The sequence below is a fragment of the Rhineura floridana genome, chromosome 9 (genome assembly GCF_030035675.1).
Source record: "Rhineura floridana isolate rRhiFlo1 chromosome 9, rRhiFlo1.hap2, whole genome shotgun sequence".
Classification (NCBI taxonomy): Eukaryota; Metazoa; Chordata; class Lepidosauria; order Squamata; family Rhineuridae; genus Rhineura; species Rhineura floridana.
The window spans coordinates 76,587,637-76,605,029 of record NC_084488.1 but is presented as its reverse complement, the minus strand read 5'-3'; the positions used below and the strand labels follow the sequence as shown (position 1 = coordinate 76,605,029).

At 45.6% G+C, this 17,393-nt stretch overlaps 1 pseudogene; it reads left to right on the top strand.

Annotated features, from left to right (window-relative positions):
• The first annotated feature begins 459 nt into the window (after positions 1 to 459).
• On the top strand, positions 460 to 1,241 carry LOC133363667 (ADP-ribosylation factor GTPase-activating protein 1-like; annotated as a pseudogene).
• Positions 1,242 to 17,393: the final 16,152 nt, after the last annotated feature.

Genomic DNA, 17,393 nt, shown 5'->3' with positions numbered 1-17,393 from the left:
AGTTAGTGTCTGGACACAGGGGTGTGTGTGGGAAAAGGAGGAAGGGGAAACTGCTACTCATGCATACGCCAGGATACTAGGACAATTTTTGTCAGGCAAAAAAAATATTCATGTATGTCTAAGGGGCAGGAATGCATTGCATGCCAGGATGCCTGCTGCATGAGCATCTGCAGCTAGCACAAAACTCCCACAATTTTCTGCATTCCCAAGCCTCCAAATGGATTGTTTCTGGAATTATTTATCATGGAAATGAATGCTAAACTGCCACTAGATTCCACTAGATTTCTGGAACTAGGTTTTACATCATGTGAAAGATCAAATGAAATGCATAAATTACCAGGTAAGAAGTCATCAGAATAACAGGATAAAGTGCAGTGTGAAAGCAGCATGACTATAGTTTCTTGTACATGACTGCGTCGGTTCCGGAGCAGCCGCTGTGCCACTCAACCCACCAGGGCCATGGCTAGTCCAAGAACAAGAAAGGTCCTTGAAGAGGTGAAAGTGCAAGATGAGAACAATGTTTGTTTTGAATGTGGTGTGTTTAACCCCCAGTGGTGAGTGTGACCTATGGAATTTGGATCTGTCTGGACTGCTCAGGAAAACACAGAGGCTTGGGTGTTCATCTCAGTTTTGTGCGCTCTATCACAATGGACAAATGGAAGGACATTGAACTGGAGAACATGAAGGCTGGTGGTAACCATACATTCCATCAGTTTTTAGAGTTTCAAGAAGACTATGATCCTTGCTGGTTACTGCAAGAGAAGTACAACAGCAAAGCAGCAGTGCTCTTTAGAGTTAAGGTAGCTGCATTGGCTGAAGGTAAAGAATGGTTAATTGAAACTTCTTCTGCCAGAAACTGGACTCCCCCTCAGCCCAAAGTTGCTCTGTCCTCAGCTCACCGAAGCTCTGCTGGACAAACCCAGAATGCTGGTGCCACTTCTGACAAAGCCTTTGAAGATTGGTTAAATGATGATCTTGGCTCCTATCAAGGCTGTCAAGAAAATAGTTATGTGGGGTTTGGGAACACAGTTATTCCTCCAAAACAGGAAGATGACTTTCTCAAAAACGCCATGTCCTCTCTGTATTGGGGATGGAGCAGTTTTACTTCTGGAGCAAGCAAGTTTGCTTCTGCAGCTAAAGAAGGTGCTACCAAATTTGGAACTCAAGCAACTCAAAAGCAGTTTGAATTCTCTTGGAATACTTGCAATATCCTGGATGTCTTCTGTGAAACTGCAAATTAGGTTCCAGTTTCAGAGGTATTGTGATCAAGCCATCACATCCTCACTTAAATTAGGAAGCAGGTGAGGTGTGTTTTGAAGCATATCCCAGAACAAAGAGCGAACCTGTTGGCTCTTCAGATGTTCAGTTAGTGGTTTGCTGCCATTTTATAGAACACCTGCAACCCACATTAATATAGGAGCAGTAGATTGTGCAATCAGTTAGGAAAGTGTGATTTGTTACTGTGTTTTCACTGAAAGTGTTATAATTGCTTTTAATAATGTTATTATTTTATTTACTTTTTGTAAATTGTATTGTTTTTATTGATATGTATTTCTATATTTGTGTTTATTTTTTGTAAGTTGCCTTGAAGGCCTTTTGGCCAAAGGGTGGCATGGAAATCAAACATCATCATCATCATCATCAAAAAGCAGAAAGTTCATACTGCATTTTGATTGGTCCTGAATGGACTCTGGTCAGCCTTTGATTTTAGGCATAATAGATCAACACACATGGGAAATATACAAATCAAGTATTTACTTCATTTTCCAAGGGTCCTTATAAAAGTATCCTAAGAAGGATCTCTTTGCAATATTTTTCCTTAGATAATATTCATATGATCTCATTTAGCTGTTTGATCCCAGATGACTTGGTGTCGGAAGGCAGAGCTGGGGTCCCAATCCCGGGGAGCTGGATCCCAGAGAGTTGGGAGAAGAGTATTCAGATGGATGGCAGAGGGAAGGGGGAGGAACTTCCCCCCTTTGGAGCGAAGACGAAACAGAGGAACTGCCAGTGATAAGGTCGCTTAGCAATGGGGAGCCTGAGCCCTCCCTGGACATTCTCACGCCTCCCCCTCTTTCAGGCTCAGAGCAAGAGGGGGAGGAGGGAGGGCTGCTCACAGCCGAAAAGCGGGGAGGCAGTTTACCATCAGCCCCTCCCCTATCCCCCATCCTGGAATCGGAAACTTCAGAAGAGGAGGGGGTGATGCTTCCTCCCTCACTGCGCACACGCAGACAGCTGAAAAGACAGGAGAGAAGGGGGGAAGGCGGGCAGTACCTGAGGGGCAGTTAAGGAGGAGCGAAAGATTGCACGCCCGTTTGGCCCCTTCTTAAAAAACAGGCGGGAAGAAGTCCCTTGCTCTGTCAACTTTCTCCCAATGCCGCAGGACCTGTATCCCTGTATTGCTTCATGAGAAAACGCAGTCTTTGTTTGGACATTACCCTAATAAAACACGAATTAACTACAGCCGTTGGTCTGGTTCCTGAGTCACATCCTGGGCCTGACAGCTTGACAGAGCCACCTAAATCACCCTCAATGCTCTCTTCACTTGACTGGGACAAGATGTCAAAGGGAGCAGCGGGGGGGACGAACCCCACTTCTGAGATGGAAGAAGTGGAACTCTTGAGGACTAAGGTAGCTGATTTGCAGACGGATGTTCAAGCCCTGCTAGCAGCAGTCAAGGCGCTGAAGACGGATAATCAAACCTTGAAGGCCACGATAGACCAGATGCGAACAGCCCCTCCAGCTGCCGTAGTAAAGGTTCCCATTGGATTGCCCCCAAAGTACGCGGGACAAAGTGATCAGTTGGCAACCTTCGTGGCTCAATGTGAGTTATATCTGGATGTCAGGCACACGGAATTTCCAGACGATGGGGCTAAAGTAGCTTTCGTGATTAGCCTCCTGGAGGGAGAAGCTGCAAAATGGGTGACTCCGTATCTCGTGAGAAAGGATACTGTCTTAGGAAGGTACAGAGGATTTATACAGGAGATGACCGAGATGTTTCAAGACCCGCAAAGGGCTGAAACAGTAGCGCGGCAACTAGGCGCTCTGAAGCAAGCTAAAGGGACTGTTTCCGAGTACACTAACACTTTTAAAATTCTGTCCCAGGAAACTGGTTACAATGACGCCGCCCTGATGTTTATGTACCAGAGTGCATTAAATGCAGAAATCCTGGATGAGTTGGCCTGGACCTCCCCCCCCGCTGACCTACCAGGGCTCATCCGGCTATGCCTACAGATAGATCACCGGATGGAAGGAAGGCGCCTGGAAAGGAAGCAGGAGGTCCCGAGATACTCAGCCTTGGCATCCCGCAACAAGACCCTTCCCACTACAGGGATGGCAGGTAATGCAACTGAGGGACAGGGAGGGGCTAGGCCAAGACTGTCAGAAGAAGAAAAGGAAAGACGACGCTGGGAACGTTTATGCTTTTATTGTTCAAAGCCGGGCCATGTGGCCAGAGACTGTGGACTGAAAGGGGGGAAAGCCGAGCTGTCGGGAAACTAGAACACCCAGTCCACGTGCAGGCCGGTGGACTGGGGGCAGCGTTGTATAAAGGCCCCCCAACGATCCAACCTCCCTCAAAGGGGGTGTTGGTCTTGCCTATTCGGATTACAACTTCCAGAGGAGTGGTGCTTAATTCCACTGCCTTAATTGACAGTGGAGCCTCCACAAATTTTATTGATGCAAAGTTAGTCAAGCGTCATGGAATTTCCCGGTGGAAACTGGACGCTCCCCTAGCTGTGGAGACTATTGATGGGAGACCCCTGAAGTCAGGAGGGGTGACACAAGCCACGGAGGAAGTGAAACTTCAAATCCCTGGGCACGAAGAGTTCATTTCGCTATACGTGTCAGATCTCTCAAACTTTGAGGTGATTCTGGGAATGCCCTGGCTAGCAAAGCATGAACCCAAAATAAGTTGGAAGGAGGTGGTGGTGTGGTTCACCTCACAGTATTGCCAGGAGAACTGTCAACCTGAAGGAATCAAGAACACCTTAGCGGGGGCAGTGCAAGAGATCGAGCAAGTGACCCTGCCGCCAAAGTATGAAGAATTCAAAGATGTGTTTGATGAAAAAGAGGCAGAGACTTTACCCCCCCACCGCCCTTACGACTGTGCGATTGATCTAGTGCCAGGAGCCAGCATCCCATCAGGGAGAATCTACTCTCTCACAGAGAATGAGAGGGAGGCCCTGAAGGAATTCCTGGATAAAAACCTGAGGCGAGGATTCATACGCCCCTCACAATCCCCTGCTGGAGCGCCACTATTGTTTGTGAAAAAGAAGGGGGAGGGAACTCAGACCCTGTAACGACTATCGCGCATTGAACCAGATCACCATCCCCAACAGCTACCCGCTGCCCCTGATCTCAGAGTTGCTGGACCGACTGCGCTCTGCAAAAATCTTCACGAAGTTGGATTTGAGAGGAGCGTACAATCTGATCAGAATGAAGGAGGGAGATGAATGGAAAACAGGATTCCTGACCGCTTACGGACAGTATGAATACCTGGTCATGCCGTTCGGGCTTTGTGGAAGTCCAGGAATTTTTCAAAAATTCATGAACGATGTGTTTAGAGACTTGTTGGACACGTATGTAATCTGTTACTTAGATGATATCCTGGTGTTCTCAAAGAACCAGGAAGACCACGACCAGCATGTGAAGACGGTGTTGAAGAGATTGAGAGAAAATCACCTGTATGCTAAATTAGAGAAATGTGGATTTGACCTCAAGTCTCTAGACTTTCTTGGATATCAAATCTGAGCGGAAGGCGTGGAGATGGACCCAGGGAAAGTAAGCTGCATATTGGACTGGGGCCAACCTGTCACCAAAAAGGATGTACAACAGTTTTTGGGGTTTGCCAATTATTACAGAAAGTTCATTCCAGGGTTTTCCAAATTAACAGCTCCTCTGACTGACTGTTTAAGGGGGGAGAAGAAGTTTCAATGGACAGAGAACGCCACCGAGGCCTTTGAGGAGCTGAAGAGAAGGTTTGCTACTGAGCCCATTCTGCGCTTTGCTGATCCGAACCGCCCTTTCGTAGTGGAAGCAGATGCTTCAGATTTTGCCATCGGGGGGGTCCTGCTACAATTAGACCAAGAAGGGAAGGAGCTGCACCCCTGTGCGTACTTCTCTCGGAAGTTAAAGCCTGCAGAGAAGAACTACACAGTTTGGGAGAAGGAGCTGCTGGCCATCAAGGACTCTTTTGAAAACTGGAGACAATACCTAGAGGGGACCTCTCATCGAATTGAAGTGCGCTCCGACCACAAGAATCTTGAAAGCCTCCAAATAGCCAGAAAGCTGAACCAGAGACAGATAAGATGGTCCCAGTTCTTCACTAGGTTTAACTTCCAGATTACTTACCATGCCCAAGCCAAAAACCAGAGAGCGGATGCCTTATCCAGACAGCCACAATACAAAGAAAGTGAATCCGAGGACCAGCCTCAGTACGTAATCCCGCCAGAGAAATTAACGTTGGGAGTATGCCAGCCTTCATGGGAAGAGGAACTCAAAAAGGCACAACAAGAAGATGCAGACATGCTAAAATATCAGCAGGAGACGGGACAAGGTCAAGACTCAGAAGTAACCTTTCACTGGAGAAATGGACTGTTATGGTTCAAAACTGCCAGATATGTGCCAGAAGGGGAATTAAGGCTCAGAATCCTACGCCAGTGTCATGATTCCATCACAGCGGGACACTTTGGGATTTACAAGACCATTCAGAACGTGGCCAAGGACTTCTGGTGGCCTAAAATGCGTCGGGATATTGAGAGTTATGTAAAGTCCTGCTCTGTCTGTCTGCGGACAAAAACACAAACAGGGACACCAGCAGGACTGTTACAACCGTTGCCTGTCCCACACGAACCCTGGAAGGACCTCTCCATGGATTTTATAACTGATCTACCCAAGTCCCAAGGAATGACAGCCATCTTAGTAGTGGTGGATCTACTTACCAAAATGGCACACTTTCTTCCTTGTGCAGGGGCCTTAGAGGCTAAAGAAACGGCCAAATTATTCATAAAAGAAGTCTACCGGCTGCATGGATTGCCAAACAGCGTAGTCTCAGACCGAGGAACTCAGTTCACAGCCAAATTTTGGAGAGCAATGTGGAAACAGTTGCAGACGGAATTAAAACTCTCCTCCGCCCATCACCCCCAGACAGATGGGCAGAAGGAACGCTTGAACGCCGTTTTGGAAAGATATTTACAAAGTTATGTGTCCTATCAACAGACTGACTGGGTATCATATTTGCATTTTGCAGAGTTCCCCTACAACAATTCTCTGCACTCCAGCACTCAACAAACCCCGTTCTTCGCTAATTATGGATTCCATCCTAAAGTCTTTCCAAGCAGCTCAGAAGGAATGCTGGTACCGGCAGCTGAGAACTTCCTTAAGGAATTGCAAGCGGCGCAACAGACACTGAAACAGCAGTTAAACGAAGCCAAAACGGAGTACAAGCGAGTTGCTGACCTGCACAGGAAGGAGCCCCCCCCTTCAACCGGGAGACCAGGTATGGCTGTCCACCCGCTTCCTCCAGATGCCGGGCAAATGTAGAAAATTACAAGACAAGAGGGTGGGTCCTTTCGAAATAGAAACTCAAATCAATCCCGTGGCGTACCGACTGAAGCTGCCTGACACGTTTAAAATACATCCTGTGTTCCATCGATCCCTCTTAACGAAAGCCGCCCCTCCCAGTGAGTTACGGCCGGAGGAACCTCCCGGAGCTCCACTCCTGGTAAATGAGCAGCTTGAGTTTGAACATAAGAACATAAGGAGAGCCTGCTGGATCAGGCCAGTGGCCCATCTAGTCCAGCATCCTGTTCTCACAGTGGCCAACCAGGTGCCTGGGGGAAGCCCACAAGCAGGACCCGAGTGCAAGAACACTCTCCCCTCCTGAGGCTTCCAGCAACTGGTTTTCAGAAGCATGCTGCCTCTGACTAGGGTGGCACAGCACAGCCATCACAGCTAGTAGCCATTGATAGCCCTGTCCTCCATGAATTTGTCTAATCTTCTTTTAAAGCCATCCAAGCTGGTGGCCATTACTGCATCTTGTGGGAGCAAATTCCATAGTTTAACTATGCGCTGAGTAAAGAAGTACTTCCTTTTGTCTGTCCTGAATCTTCCAACATTCAGCTTCTTGGAATGTCCCCGAGTTCTAGTATTATGAGAGAGGGAGAAGAACTTTTCTGTATCCACTTTCTCAATGCCATGCATAATTTTATACACTTCTATCATGTCTCCTCTGACCCGCCTTTTCTCTAAACTAAAAAGCCCCAAATGCTGCAACCTTTCCTCATAAGGGAGTCGCTCCATCCCCTTGATCATTCTGGTTGCCCTCTTCTGAACCTTTTCCAACTCTAGAATATCCTTTTTGAGATGAGGCGACCAGAACTGTACACAGTATTTCAAATGCGGCCGCACCATAGATTTATACAACGGCATTATGATATCAGCTGTTTTATTTTCAATACCTTTCCTAATTATCGCTAGCATGGAATTTGCCTTTTTCACAGCTGCCGCACACTGGGTCGACATTTTCATCATGCTGTCCACTACAACCCTGAGGTCTCTCTCCTGGTCGGTCACCGCCAGTTCAGACCCCATGAGTGTATATGTGAAATTAAGATTTTTTGCTCCAATATGCATAATTTTACACTTGTTTATATTGAATTGCATTTGCCATTTTTCTGCCCATTCACTCAGTTTGGAGAGGTCTTTTTGGAGCTCTTCGCAATCCCTTGTTGTTTTAACAACCCTGAACAATTTAGTGTCATCAGCAAACTTGGCCACTTCACTGCTCACTCCTAATTCTAGGTCATTAATGAACAAGTTGAAAAGTACAGGTCCCAATACCGATCCTTGAGGGACTCCACTTTCTACAGCCCTCCATTGGGAGAACTGTCCGTTGATTCCTACTCTCTGCTTTCTGCTTCTTAACCAATTCCTTATCCACAAGAGGACCTCTCCTCTTATTCCATGACTGCTAAGCTTCCTCAGAAGCCTTTGGTGAGGTACCTTGTCAAACGCTTTTTGAAAGTCTAAGTACACTATGTCCACTGGATCACCTCTATCTATATGCTTGTTGACACTCTCAAAGAATTCTAATAGGTCACTGAGACAGGACTTTCCCTTGCAGAAGCCATGCTGGCTCTGCTTCAGCAAGGCTTGTTCTTCTATGTGCTTAGTTAATCTAGCTTTAATAATACTTTCTACCAGTTTTCCAGGGACAGAAGTTAAGCTAACTGGCCTGTAATTTCCAGGATCCCCTCTGGATCCCTTTTTGAAGATTGGCATTACATTTGCCACTTTCCAGTCCTCAGGCACAGAGGACGACCCGAGGGACAAGTTACATATTTTAGTTAGCAGATCAGCAATTTCACCTTTGAGTTCTTTGAGAATTCTCGGGTGGATGCCATCCGGGCCCGGTGATTTGTCAGTTTTTATATTGTCCATTAAGCTTAGAACTTCCTCTCTCGTTACCACTATTTGTCTCAGTTCTTCAGAATCCCTTCCTGCAAATGTTAGTTCAGGTTCAGGGATCTGCCCTATATCTTCCACTGTGAAGACAGTTGCAAAGAATTCATTTAGCTTCTCTGCAATCTCCTTATCGTTCTTTAGTACACCTTTGACTCCCTTATCATCCAAGGGTCCAATCGTCTCCCTAGATGGTCTCCTGCTTTGAATGTATTTATAGAATTTTTTGTTGTTGGTTTTTATGTTCTTAGCAATGTGCTCCTCAAATTCTTTTTTAGCATCCCTTTTTGTCTTCTTGCATTTCTTTTGCCAGAGTTTGTGTTCTTTTTTATTTTCTTCATTCGGACAAGACTTCCATTTTCTGAAGGAAGACTTTTTGCCTCTAAGAGCTTCCTTGACTTTGCTCGTTAACCATGCTGGCATCTTCTTGGCCCTGGCGGTACCTTTTCTGATCTGCGGTATGCACTCCAGTTGAGCTTGTAATATAGTGTTTTTAAACAACTTCCAATCATTTTCGAGTGATGTGACCCTCTGGACTTTGTTTTTCAGCTTTCTTTTTACCAATCCCCTCATTTTTGTGAAGTTTCCTCTTTTGAAGTCAAATGTGACCGTGTTGGATTTTCTTGGCAATTGGCCAGTTACATGTATGTTTATTTTAATAGCACTGTGGTCACTGCTCCCAATCGGTTCAACAACACTTACATCTCGCACCAGGTCCCGGTCCCCACTGAGGATTAAGTCCAGGGTTGCCGTCCCTCTGGTCGGTTCCATGACCAACTGGTCTAGGGAATAGTCATTTAGAATATCTAGAAACTTTGTTTCTTTGTCATGACTGGAACACATATGCAGCCAGTCTATGTCCGGGTAGTTGAAGTCACCCATTACTACCACATTTCCTAGTTTGGATGCTTCTTCAATTTCATATCTCATCTCCAGGTCTCCCTGAGCATTTTGATCAGGGGGATGATAGATCGTTCCCAGTATTAACTCCCTCCTGGGGCATGGTATCACCACCCACAACGATTCTGTGGAGGAGTCTGCCTCTTTGGGGGTTTCGAGCTTGCTGGATTCAATGCCTTCTTTCACGTATAGAGCGACTCCGCCACCAATACGTCCTTCCCTGTCCTTCCGATATAGTTTATATCCAGGGATAACCGTATCCCACTGGTTTTCTCCATTCCACCAGGTCTCCATTATGCTCACTATATCAATGCTCTCCTCTAAGACCAAGCACTCCAGTTCTCCCATCTTGGTTCGCAGGCTCCTAGCATTAGCGTACAGGCACTTGTAAGCAGTGTCTCTCTTCAAGTGTCTTTGGCACTTGTGCTTAGGCCTGTGGTAATTTTGCTCTTCTGAATTTATATCCTGTGCCCCTGCTCTCACAATGCCTACTTCTAGGCCTACCCCTTTTAAAATTTCATCATTTCTTTGGTTTTTACCCCAGGGGGGAGGTTTATTCCGAACCGGACCTTTCTCAGCTCCTGTCGGGTTTCCCCCATCAGTCAGTTTAAAAGCTGCTCTGCCACCTTTTTATTTTAAGTGCCAGCAGTCTGGTTCCATTCTGGTTCAAGTGGAGCCCGTCCCTTTTGTACAGGCCCGGCTTGTCCCAAAATGTTCCCCAGTGCCTAACAAATCCAAACCCTTCCACCCGACACCATCGTCTCATCCACGCATTGAGACTGCGAAGCTGGGCCTGTCTGGCTGGTCCTGTGCGTGGAACCGGTAGCATTTCAGAGAAAGCCACCTTGGAGGTCCTGGCTTTCCAGCATCCTACCTAGCAACCTAAATTTTGCTTCCAGGACCTCACGGCTGCATTTCCCCATGTCGTTGGTGCCAACGTGCACCACGACCACTGACTCCTTCCCAGCACTGTCTACCAAACTATCTAAACGACGGGCGATATCCGCAACCTTCTCACCAGGCAGGCAAAACACCTTGTGGTCTACACGCCCATCACACACCCCACTGTCTATGTTCCTAATGATTGAATCACCCACTACAAGGATCCCTCCGCCCCCTGGAGATATATCCTCGGCACGAGAGGATAGCTGCTCATCCCCCAAGGAATGGGTCCCTTCTAAGGGATCATTTCCCTCTTCCTCAGCTGGATGCTCTCCTTCCCCAAGACCATCGTTGTCCATGATAGCAGGAGAGCTATCATCGTTGGAGTGGGACACAGCTATAACGTCCCTGAAGGCCTCCTCCACACACCTCTCTGCCTCTCTCAGCTTTTCCAGGTTCGCCACCTTAGCCTCAAGGAAATGAAGTCGTTCCTGGAGAGCCAGGAGCTCATTGCACCGAGAGCATACCCACGACTTCTGTCCAACAGGTTGAGGAGAAGTTGAGGAGATCTTAGATTCCAGGATCAGACGCCACAAGCTGCAGTACTTGATTCACTGGAAAGGCTATGGGGTGGCTGACAGATCATGGGAAGATGCAGCTGATGTGCATGCTCCAGAATTGGTAAAACTTTTCCATCAATGTTTTCCCCACCGTCCCAAGCCAGACAAGAGGAGGGGGGCACAGCCTGGGAGAGGGGATGGTGTCGGAAGGCAGAGCTGGGGTCCCAATCCCGGGGAACTGGATCCCGGAGAGTTGGGAGAAGAGTATTCGGATGGATGGCAGAGGGAAGGGGGAGGAACTTCCCCCCTTTGGAGCGAAGACGAAACAGAGGAACAGCCAGTGATAAGGTCGCTTAGCAACGGGGAGCCTGAGCCCTCCCTGGACATTCTCACGCCTCCTCCTCTTTCAGGCTCAGAGCAAGAGGGGGAAGAGGGAGGGCTGCTCACAGCCGAAAAGCGGGGAGGCAGTTTACCATCAGCCCCTCCCCTATCCGCCATCCTGGAATCGGAAACTTCAGAAGAGGAGGGGGTGATGCTTCCCCCCTCACCGCGCACACGCAGACAGCTGAAAAGACAGGAGAGAAGGGGGGGAAGGCGGGCAGTACCTGAGGGGCAGTTAAGGAGGAGCGAAAGATTGCGCGCCCGTTTGGCTCCTTCTTAAAGAACAGGCGGGAAGAAGTCCCTTGCTCTGTCAACTTTCTCCCAATGCCGCAGGACCTGTATCCCTGTATTGCTTCATGAGAAAACGCAGTCTTTGTTTGGACATTACCCTAATAAAACACGAATTAACTACAGCCGTTGGTCTGGTTCCTGAGTCACATCCTGGGCCTGACACTTGGTGAAGTGGTCATATCACAAGTTTCTGACCCTTGGCCATAGGAATGGCCATAATTTCACAGTGGCATCACTCTTTTCCCACAGGTATAATAAACTCCTTCCAGTGACTTCCATGAAGAGAGAGCAACGAACTAAAATAAAGTATACATAGTACAAAAAGAGAGAGCCAGACTATAAGATCATGCTACCACCCATCAGTGTCATCAGTCAGTGGTTTGCAGTGCAGTAGTGGGGAATCTCCATGAAAGAAAAGATGAACAGCACATTTAGAATTTATGTATTATATTCCTCACCATCTCTTTCCCTCACCAAATCTCCCATGGGGATGCCAGCTTTTTATAAATTGGTATGAATGCATATGTGTATGTATTCCATCCAGAAATTGTTCTCAGACATTTAAAGCTTGTTGGCATATAAATTGAGTTTCTTCCATTCTCTGAAAAAGGAGATTCCATTCTTTCTGACATCTTAGCAAGGTGACAGCCAGCCCACCCATCCATATGCCTAGAGATCAGGCCTGATTGTAGTGGAATGGCACATGTTCCTCCTTATATTTTTTGACAGTATGAAATGGAGCTGGAAACGAGGACATACTAGCAGAGGTTTGCCATACAACCACTTCTTAATCATAGTTTCATCTACTTTGGCTCTTTGGGAGGTTGCCTGTCAAATTGCACCTGAGAGGACTTTATTCTGTTTTGTTAGGGGTTAGGTGTAACAGAAATGGTTGTGTGACTCTGGATTGCCTTCTCATGCTGTTAATATTTACATCATAATGGAAGTCTGATCCAGATCAGGACTGCAGAGGCATAAAGGTAGGTGAAGCTGGTATCAGAAGTTGGTCGTGCTTTTCCCCAGCTTTGGCTGGTTCGCCAGCTGTGACTATCTAGAGAAGGCAGATCTTGCCTTGGTTACATCCAGTCTCGATTACTACAACACACTCTACATCAGGCTGTCCTTAAATGGAAATTTCCATTTGGGCAAAACATAGCAGGTAGAACACTTGCAGAACCTAGGTAATATCATGCCTATTGTGCACCAGTTACATTGGCCACTATTTGTTTCCAGGCCCAATTTAAGGTCCTGGTATTAACCTTCAAAGCCCTAAATGGTTTGGGACCAGCTTACCTGAAAGATCACCTGAACCCATATGGATCTGCCTGAGCTTTAAAATCTGAGGTCCTGCTCTCTGGTTCTCCCAGTGGAACCTGTTAGGGTGGTGAGTTCCAGGAACATGACCCACATCTTTAGAATGCCCTCCTTCTTGGCTGGCCATTAGGGAAGTCATTAAAAAATGTTTTTTATTATTCCACTCTGCATTTGGGGAAATTTGGGGCACTGAGTTTTAATAATTGTTTTATCAGCTACTGCTATCTTTTAAGGTGTTTTTACAGTCATATTATTGTGATTTTAATAATCTGGAATCTTAGTATATTGTTGTTATGTCATTATTTTGTGAAGTGCTTTGTGAGGGTAGTAATTCCCTGTTAGGGATTTTGTTGCTTGACTCACTTTTGCCCATGGTCCAACCAACTACTCACAAGTGGCTCCCAGAAGGTTGCTCAGAAGGGAGTGTGGTCTTTGGGCTGAAAAAAGTTCACCGCCCCTGGCATAAGTTATACTCACTAGTTAAATGATCCGTGTCTATAATTACAAATGAGCATATCCCCAGTCCACCATAGCTAATAACTGATGTTGCTCCCTTGTGTACTCCCCATTTGTATAACTTCTAAATAAGTAAGGCAGTGGACTGAAGCATATTATAGAAAATAGTTATTAAATCTCAACAAACTGCTTTAATTGAATTGTTTAGTAGAAGGATAATTTAATATTCTAAAGCTTAAGTTTAAGAAGGGGAAAATCCTCTTTTGCTCCAAATCTTGTTCAGTGAAACTTTTAGAAGGAATATGACCCTCCCTGCATATAATTCAATCTTTTTTATACACAATAATACATCACTATATATTCTTTTTATGAATTCTTCATACATTTCTATACCTTCCAGCACTTAAAAAGTTTATGTTGCATTATTGCTTCTAATTGAGTCCTCAGCTACTTGATGTTATCTATGAATATGCCAAGTGGCTGAAAAGTAAAAGCATAGAGAAAATGTGTAGAGTGTGGTGTGTGAAAAGCAGATGAAGAAATATACAATGCATTTGCATCAAGCAAATATGTAACCTTATAACTTGAAATTGTTGCAGTTTAACAATGGAAAATTTTAGATTCAAATTATATTTTGCCAGCTGGGGCAAACTGTGAAAACGAATCATTTATCCCTGTGGGTTCCCCTACCTCATTGGAATGGTAGGTTTATCAGACCTCTACAATCCTGAAAGGACACCTGTTTGTCAGTTATGTAAAATATAGTAATCTGAATAATGTAGGTAAGTGTATCCGACATTTAATTAATTGACCTGTCATTCACATTGTAGGGTCACCCAGGATTCTGTCCTGTATCCCATGCTGTTTCATATATACATGAAATCTCTGAGTGACATCAGCTAGGAATTTCCATCAGTATGTGGATAACACCCAACCAAAGCTTTAAAAGCAATTACCCACACATGTGTGATATAATGGATGTAAGTCTGCACCATGAGAGAGAAGGGAGGCAAGCCAGGCAAACCAGCCAAACTTCACCTCTGTCTCTAAGTAAATATCTAACCACCACCACACCACCATCATCTAGTCTGACTGCTTCCACTAAACAGCCCTTCACCTTTTGGACTTTTATTGGTCCAATTTAGTCCATATTCTGGGTAGAGTGGTATGGCATTTAAGCATGGAATGAATAACAAGGATTCAGAGCATTCCCTCTCAAAAAAAAGTTAGGCTTTTATTTAGAGTTTTAGTAAGGTAACAAGTTAAGCAGTTTTTGGGGAAAAAACTATTAGGAGGGAACAATTTTATCATTTAATAGTTACCCATATGATCAAATAAACAAAAAAAAATGAACACATCCAGCAATACCTCTTCCAGGCTATGGTCTGAAGGCACATGAGACCACTATCTTGCTGAAAGGTCTGAGTCTGGTTAGCTGCTGAATGGAAGACTGCTGGGGAACCACATGTATGCCACCTTGGGTTCTATGATGAAAGAAAGGTGGGGTAGAAATGTAATGCATGCATGCATGCATGAATGAATAAAAAACTCTAGCCAGTTTTGCTAACCAGGCCAAAAGTTATCAGTTTGCCTCTCTCAGTTTAGCTTCTGTATCTCCTTATGGCCTCCTCCTGGATCTTCTCTGCTGCAGTGGCTGGCTATGCTCTTGGCGTTCCTGTTTTCAGGGGTGGGTTTGCCGCCACACTAATTAGATGGGAGACTCGGGAAGGTTCTCGAAGTTCTCAAATTGTGCCACGTGGGATCACCCTACCAATCAGGAAGGGGTTCGAGCAGCAAATATAAGGCTGCTCCTTCCCCTAACGCTTGCCTTTTTGCCTCGCAGCACCCTCCCTCCCTCCCTTGTCAGTATGGGCTCTGCTAGTCGCCAAAATGGGGCTGAGTAGGAATTTTTTGGGGGGAATCCTGATTTCAGAATCCCTTTGGTTTTGCCTACTCCATACTGCTTGGGTTTAATTCAATTGGCCTGTCGGGTTGGGTTGTGGTGTGTCTGCTTTGGCTGGCATGGAATTCGGGCAGGTGAGGTATATTGGGGTTAAAATTAAGGCGGTTGAGGCATTCTGGTAAAGGGCACTCCCTAGGGAACCATCAGGGCTTAACATCTGGTGGAGATCTGGGGAGTGTCCTTGTGGGACCGGCTTGCGCATCAAGGTGAATGCCTGTACAGCGGGGCCAGGATGCGGAGGTTGGAACCACACACCTGACTCCAATACCAAGGAGGGAGGATTTCTCCCACATCCTTGACTGGGGAGTTACAGTCTGATGAGAATTATTTGCCTTCAGAATGGGAGGGAGTATTCCCTCTCATTCAGGTTTAGCCTCACCTGCCTGAAGTATTTTATATTTGAATAATTGGCTGAATTGAATTTGATTTAGTGTGTTATATTTTAATAAATATAACATTATTCCATACTTGTGTCACGAGTCTTCTTTGGTGTGGTGGCAATCAACATTTTCCAGTCTTCCAACTTTCCTAAAGTGTTTCAGCTATTCCTCTGTTTCAGATCTTTCGTTTTTCCATTCCAGTTCCACACCTAACTATACTATTTTCCAACTTGACTTATATATTATAATTATGCTCATGTTACAACCTTTTAGCCAATCAGAAAGAGAACAGAATCTTGGTCAAGTTTCTATTACTCCTTAATTGCCTAGCTTCTAGGTTGAATCTTTGATCCCCTTGTGTACTTTTGACATTTTTCAGCAATGCATCCTCTTACAAACTTTTTACGTCCCCATGTAGAACTTTCCCGTGTACCCTTAACGTTTCTGTGAACTTTTGCCCTTCTTGTGCTGAAAAGCCTCTAAACCAACATCAGCCATTTGATTTCAACCATACAGAACACAAAATGATGAACAGTTTCATTCATTCAGACTTTCAGCAAAAAGCGCAGGCATTCTAGGATAGGTGTAATACAGTCCCATGAATGTGTGTGCTAAAATCCCTCCAGATGCTTTCTGGATCAACTGTAGCTTCAAAAAGGCATAACCCCACATAGAGTTCATTGTAATAATCAAATCTTCCTATAACTAAGATGTGTTACTGTAGCTCAGGAGTTGGACTCCACCTCCCATCAACCCCAGCTAGCATAGCCAATAGTCAAGAATTAACGGAGTTGTATTCTGTAATGTTCCTCCCACTGGCACCACCTGTCAGGCTTCCACCCGTGGCTACCAGCAGTCAGAATCACACTTTTTATTTTTCTCTAGCTCACCCTAGCACAGATCTCACAAGATCCCACTGCTAGGCAGCACCACCAGTGACTCCCTGTAAACAATACTGCTAGAGATTTCACCTTAGTCTCCCTTCTGGCTTATTGTTACTTTGTGTCTGGATGCACGTGCAGGCCACAACCCCCCTGTATCTTTGTGCCAATAAAGCATATAGCCCTGGGTTGCCCTGGATACTTGATGATACACTATCTCTTCACTGCTGCCACCATTGATACTGTTTTCCAACCTTGGTAATTACCCTGCCCACCCTTCAGGTCTGTGAAAGCCCCAGCCAATGATCAGGCTTTTGGTAAACCAATAAAATATTTATTTATAAACACCAGGAAATAACAAGATTATGTAAGGTATGTTTAACAAGCGTATGGTTTCATATAGTGTCACTCTTTATGTTTCTGGTGATATATATATATTTGAAGACGGTTCGGAAACTGCAGCTTGTGCAAAATGCAACAGCCAGATTGGTAACAGGGACCAGATAGTCCGAACATATAAAACCGATTCTGGCCCGCTTGCATTGGCTGCCTGTATGTTTCCGAGCTTGATTCAAGGTGCTGGTTTTAACGTATAAAGCCTTACACGGCTTGGGACCACAATACCTGATGGACACCTCTCCCAATATGAACCCACCTGTACACTACGTTCAAGATCAAAGGCCCTCCTCCGGGTGCCTACTCCAAGGGAAGTTCGGAGGTTGGCAACAAGGGAGAGGGCCTTCTCAGTGGTGGCCCCCAAATTATGGAATGATCTCCCTGACGAGGTGTGCCTGGCGCCAACACTGTTATCTTTTCGGTGCCCGGTCAAGACTTCCCTCTTCTCCCAGGCATTTTAGCATGTGTTTTTTAAATTGTATTTATATTGTTTTGAATTTTAAAATTGTTTTTTAAATTGTTTTTA